A 6,953-nucleotide genomic window follows, 5' to 3' on the forward strand; every position below is an offset into this window, starting at 1 on the left:
GTGGATTTCTATGGACCTCTCTAGCACTTTGCTTCTTCCTATTCTCATGTCTTCATTTATCATGGTCTTTTATTTCTTGATCTCCCTCTCTGTTCTTGATGCAGCTGGGATCTCCCGCTCCCCTAAGCTCTCATTCCCTCAAACCTTGCCCTTCATTACCCCCACCCACATCTCACCAATTTCTCTGTCACTGGGCAATCCCTGTGTCTTTCTTAGGGTCCTGTTTTCTAGGTAGCCTTCCTGGAGTTGTGAGTAGTGGTCTAGTCATCTTTATTTTACATCTAGTATCCTCCTATGAGTGAGTACATACCATGTTTGTCTTTCTGAGTCTGGGTTACCTCACTCAGGATGATTTTTTTCTAGATCCATCCATTTGCCTGCAAACCTCATGATGTCATTGTTTTTCTCTGCTGAGTAGTATTCCTTTGTGTATATGTACCACATTTTATTTATCCATTCTTCAGTTGAAGGGCATCTAGGTTGTTTCCAGGTTCTGGCTATTACAAACAATGCTGATACGAACATAGCTGAGCAAGTGCCCTTGTGGTATGATTGAGCATTCCTTGGGTATATGCCCAAGAGTGGTATAGCTGGGTCTTGGGGGAGATTGATTCCCAATTTTCTGAGAAAGCGCCATATTGATTTCCAAAGTGGTTGTACAAGCTTGCATTCCCACCGGCAGAGAGTTGGCATAGGAGATCACTTCCTAAATATAACACCAGTAGCACAGACACTGAGAGAAACAATCAATCAATGGGACCTCTTGAAACTGAGAAGCTTTTGTAGAACAAAGGATACGGTCAACAAGGCAAAGTGACAGCCTACAGAATGGGAAAAGGTCTTCACCTATCACCTTCACCCCTAGCTCCACATCCTCTCCAGCATAAGCTGTCTTCAGTGTTTTTGATCTTAGCCATTCTGACAGGTGTAAGGTGGTATCTCAGAGTCATTTTGATTTGCATTTCCCTGATGATTAGGGATATTGAGCAATTCCTTAAATGTCTTTCAGCCATTTGAGCTTCCTCTGTTGAGAATTCTGTTTAGTTCTATAGCCCATTTCTTAATTGGACTGTTGGGCATTTTGATGTCTAATTTCTTGAGTTCTTTTTGTTGTGTTTTTTTGAGAGAGGGTTTCTCTGTGTAGCTTTGTGCTTTTCCTGGATCTTGCTCCTAGACCAGGCTGGCCTCGAACTCACAGAGATCCGCCTGGCTCTGCCTGCCGAGTGCTGGGATTAAAGGCATGCTCCACCACCGCCCAGTTCTTGAGTTCTTTATATATTCTGGATATCAGTCCTCTGTCAGATGTGGGGTTGGTGAAGACCTTTTCCCATTCTGTAGGCTGTCACTTTGCCTTGTTGACCGTATCCTTTGTTCTACAAAAGCTTCTCAGTTTCAAGAGGTCCCATTGATTGATTGTTTCTCTCAGTGTCTGTGCTACTGGTGTTATATTTAGGAAGTGATCTCCTATGCCAATGCGTTCAAGACTACTTCCTACTTTCTCTTCTATCAGGTTCCGAGTAACTGGATTTATGTTGCGGTCTTTGATCCACTTGGACTTAAGTTTTGTGCACTGTGACAGATGTGGATCTATTTGCAGCCTTCTACACGTTGATATCCAGTTATGCCAGCACCAATTGCTGAAGATGCTTTCTTTTTTCCATTGTACATTTTTTGGCTTCTTTGTCAAAGATTGTATGTTCATAGGTGTGCGGATTAAATGTCAGTGTCTTCAATTCGATTCCATTAGTCCACATGTCGGTTTTTATGCCAGTACCAAGCTGTTTTTATTACTGTAGCTCTATAGTAGAGCTTGAGATCAGCTAAGCATATGACCTAGCTCTGTCTGTTAGCCTAGTGGAATGGGGAGGGGTGAGAATTCCATAACAACTCTTAGAATAGTTCCTGGAGACATGGAGGGAGTCTATCTTCTGTTACACACTGGTCTTTTCAGTCATAATTTCTGATTGATAATTTTGTCTCTCCAAATGTGGTTCAAGGATGCGGGCTGTTGACATGGCTCGGCAGGTAAAGGCACTTATGGCCAAGCCTGAGAACCTGAGTCAATCCCCAGGACCCACATGGTGGAAAAAAATTGACTCCCACTGGTTGTCCTTTGACCTCTACAGGTACCATGGTACAAGCACATGTGCATACACAAAATGTGGACTAACGTGGGCAATAAATAGCCTATAAGGAAACTGCTGTTTTGAAGGACTTGGGACATGTATAGAAAACATTAGGTTTCTCTTGGTAAATAAGCAACAGCCATGCACTTACCCAAAACAAGCACAGTTCCAGGAGTTGGGAGGCTGATTCAAGATTGTACATAGGGTGAAGCCAACATAGGGTGCATAGGGTGTCAGTCTGTCTGTTTGCATGCTCTTCATGCCCACCCCCCATGATTACAGAGAAGTCAGGCATCACTTCTGCATCTTCCCCTTCAAATAGCCCTTCTGTCCCTGGTGACACCTTGTTTTTAGCTCCCAGATTATAATTGTAGACAAATCTTAAATAAATGCACAAATTTAAAAGGGAAAGTAGTTATGTACATAAGGAAATATATAGTCACATTATAAATTGACCAGAGAATAATTTATTAAATCTTATTTCAGAATTAAAATTTTTTGAAGGGAATTTTTCCAGATGCTTGAAAAATTCACTGGAGCGTGAGTTTAGGAAGTTCCTGAAAATTAGAATAAGAAGGATGCGGGCTGTTGACATGGCTCAGGCAGGTACAAGGATGCAGGCTGTTGACATGGCTCAGGCAGGTACAAGGATGCGGGCTGTTGAGATGGTTCGGCAGGTACAAGGATGCAGGCTGTTGACATGGCTCGGCAGGTAAAGGCACTTATGGCCAAGCCTGAGGACCTGAGTCAATCCCCAGGACCCACATGGTGGAAAAAAATTGACTCCCACTGGTTGTCCTTTGACCTCTACAGGTACCATGGTACAAGCACATGTGCATACACAAAATGTGTACTAACGTGGATGAGAATGTGACTGCAGAAGCATTAATTACTAGTTATTTACAGTAGGTTTTTTTTTGTTGTTGTTGTTATGTTTTGGTTTTTTGAGATGTGGTCTCTATGTTGCCCTGGCTGTCCTGGAACACCCTATGTAGGCCAGGCTACCATAGGACTCAGAGATCTGCCTGCCTCCATGAGTTCTAGGAATAAAGTCATGTGCCATCAGGCCTGGCTTATTAGTTTGAACACGTTGATAATGGCACCAGACAATACATGTATGTTAATTGGACAAAAGAGGAAATGGATATACAAGTAGAGGATCGTTATTGTGGTTCTGTTATTCCTTGCACGTCTTACGTCATTCAGATTTTATGTGCAACAAATGTCATCTGTAAAGCACTGAAGTCTATTCTCCAATTTATTGAAATATATTAATAAACTCTTTGTTCCTGTTCTCTGAAATTAAAATGTATTCATGAACTCAAGTATTAAGGTCAGTGGGTAAGGGAGCACAGATAGTTCGAGGAAACTCATGGGATGGGATGGAGAAATGACTCATCAGCAAAGTGCTTTCATTTCATGGTGAGATCCTCATCTGATGAAAAGCCAAGCAATGGTTGTGGTGCATCCCTGTACTCCTCCTATTGCTGAGGTGGCAGCGAGGAGGATTACCAGAGATCATTAGGCAGCTATTTTTGTCTAATAGTTGGGCCCAAGGCTCAGTGAAAGATCATATCATATGTGCATTGATTACTTTTGTGTAACTATGATAAAAATAAGCTACCACAACCATAAGTGAATTGTGGAAGAGTTTGACTTAGAATTGCAGCAGGATGAGTCCATCATAGCAGGGAGGTAAGGCAGCAGGAGCAGGAAGCTAAGACATCATGTCTCAACAAATAATAAGCAGAGAGTGAACAGGAAGTAGGATGAGGCTATGAAATCTCAAAGCCTGCCCCTAGTAACATCTTCTAGAAAACCCATACATCCTAAACCTCCCCAAACAGTGCTACCAATTGGAGACCAAGTGTTCGAATGCCTGAACATATGGAGACATCTTAATTCAAACCTTGGCTCCCAGAGGCTCATAGCCATATCATAATGCAAAATGTGTTCAGTCTAACTCCAAAGTCCCCACTGTTTTAACACTGTTTCAAAGTCTCTTCAGAGACTGCTGGCACTTCTTAAAATTGTAACTCCTTATAAAATCAAAAAGCAAATTACACACTCACAACATAACAGTGCAGAATATATATATATATATATACCATTCCAAAAGAGAGTAATGGGACCATAGTGGATGGGGCCTCAACAGCTCTCTGAAACCACAGAGGAAGCATCTGTAACCCCCTCACTCTTGCATCCTTCATTCCTCTAGAGCCAATATACCGTGTGGATGATACTGCACAGTTCCACTGTCACCTTTGGATGGACTCTGCCCACCTTGAACCACATTAGCATCAGCTTTTGCATTCAGTTGCTTCCTAGGAACATGAAACTCTTTTCCTTTTCCTTTCAAAAGGTGGAAGCTTATCTGGGTGGGATCCTGCCCTGGAGGAACCCTCCCCTTGTTCTAGTGCAGATGAGGTCTCATTAAGGGTGCTAATCTTCTTAACAATTATAGCCTGTCTTCTAGCACAAGCATTGTAGAACTGCATAAATATCAACAACTATGCCACAATTTCAACATTATGATGTCTTGAAATTTCCTCCACCAAAGAAATTAACCATTACTTTTTCATTTACCCTCAAGCAAGTCCTTAGGACTTCCTCATGAGGCAGCTAGATTATCTACCAAAATATCACATGAATGGCCGGCCTCTTACCAAGTTTCTAATAGTGTTCCCTTCTGAAACTTGAGTCTCCACATTCTTCATAGTTCTCAGCACCACTGTATTCCAAGATCCTACTAGAACGGCCCATTAAGCTCTGTTTACAGCATCCAACAACTTTTCTAGTGCAAAATTTCAAGGTCTACATCCTTCCAAAAAGCAACATGTTCAGGTATAGCAAATCTTTCTCTGTACTGCCAGCTCTCAAATAACAACACAGAGATTTGTTAATTATAAAAGCTTGGCCTTAGCTTAGATTTCTCCCACTAGCTCTTGTAACTTAACTCATTTATTTTAATGCACATTCTGTTGCATGGCTTGTTACTTCATCTCTCCATACTGCTGATGCTGCTTTCTCTGTATCTGGCTGGAGACCCTGCCTTTCTTCCTTTCTGAGTCCTCTCTGTCCCTAGAAGTCCTACCTAACCTCTTCCTGCCTAGCTGTTAGCCATTTAGCTCTTTATTAAACCAGTCACACTGACACATCTTCACAGTGTAAAGGAATAATCCACAACATTCAGGTCCTTCAGCAATACCCCACTCCTAGCATCGACTTATATATTCATTACTTTTCTGTTACTGTGATGAAATACCATGACCCAAAGTGACTCTTGGTAGAGTTTGTTTTAGTTTACAATTCCAGAGGGATAAGAGTCCATCATTTTGAGTAGGTGTAGCAGTAGGAGAAGGAAGCCTGAATGATCACAACGCCTCAACTACAAGCATAAAAGAGAGAGCAAAACAGAAGAGAAACACAACTGTGAAATCTGTTAAGCATGCTCAATAAACTCATGGGTTCCTTAAGTTGGACTATAATGTAATATAATTTTTTTTTCAGTCTGTCATTGGTTCCCTGTCTGGGTTTTGTGGATGTTTGGACATCCCCAAGAAGAGCCTCACTGAAGTGTCAGAAGAGGGTGAGTTATCTCTTCTGCTTATGTTGGAAAAGGACCATGATAAGAGCCCATTTGCTGCATCTAGATTGATAAGTCTCTGCTCTGGCCTGGGTACTAAGGTCTCTAGATCTGAAACCACATCTCAATTCTACCTTAAGTGTTGCCTGTTTTGCCATTTCTGAACTGGCAGCTGTTCTAGCAAATAGATTATTCTTAGAAGTGTGAAGGATCATATTGTTTTGTGCCACCTTAATGGACCCTAGCTAATGGTATGTAAGCTGCTGTGTCTGAGTTTCAAACCAGTTCAGTAGTCTAGACTCTGGCATGCCTCTTTGCTCAGTTCTTCTCTGCTAACTCCAGCAGTATTGGAGTTTTTCTAGGCATGGCTCACAGGGCATCACCCTGACTTAGGTTAGAAGCAACCATCCTACAACAGGTCCTCACCAGAACCACTTGAGCAAGTGCTCAGGCATGTAGTGGAAATAATGTTTGGATTCTAGAAAGATAGATGGACAACTGAGTTCCTCAGAGATTGAGAGAACTCATTAGTACCCAGAAGGACCTATCATCTCAAATACCTTCTCAATTTAGTCCAGTAAATATTAAAGATGTCAAATTATTTAGAGGAAGCCAGAGGGGGTTGATGTTTTGGTGTTATGCCGAACAATAATTTTTGTTGTCAGAGAAAGTGTTTTCTAACTTCAAGATTGATGACACATGAAGAGGGAGGGAGGGAGAGAGAGAACAATCTGAGCACTGTTTCTACATAAAAAGAAGGAAACATAGGTAACTCTTAAGTCGGTTATGTGTTACCTTAGTTTTCTAAATACTGGGTGAATTTGAATTGCTTCCTACAAACCATTCTACCTGTCTAAACTCTCTAGCAGCTTTTACAATTTCAGTATTAAGGAAATAAAAGACAATCCTATTCATACCAGAAACATGGAGGCATTTTACTTTCTGTTTCACCAAGTTTTTGAAAGGGAAGAGAGGCACTAAGGTCCTGTTGGGCTGTTACGGATCAAGGGTTTGCAATAAGCAACTTCAGCTATGAGAACAAAGTTTTGTGAGTGTCAGAAAAGTTTGCTGTGCATTGCCAAGGTATATTAGGAGCATGACTGAACTCGGTCACACTTACCATGTGCTACAGGGGTTGGGCCTGACCCAGGTGAGGTCTCCTTTAGAGTAGGGCAAGGGCACCCTGACAAACTTGGTTTAGGTGGGGGCTGTTTGCTGTAACTCCACAGAAAACCATGATC

This window comes from Peromyscus maniculatus, chromosome 8 (assembly GCF_049852395.1).
Source record: "Peromyscus maniculatus bairdii isolate BWxNUB_F1_BW_parent chromosome 8, HU_Pman_BW_mat_3.1, whole genome shotgun sequence".
In the NCBI taxonomy this organism is placed as follows: domain Eukaryota; kingdom Metazoa; phylum Chordata; class Mammalia; order Rodentia; family Cricetidae; genus Peromyscus; species Peromyscus maniculatus.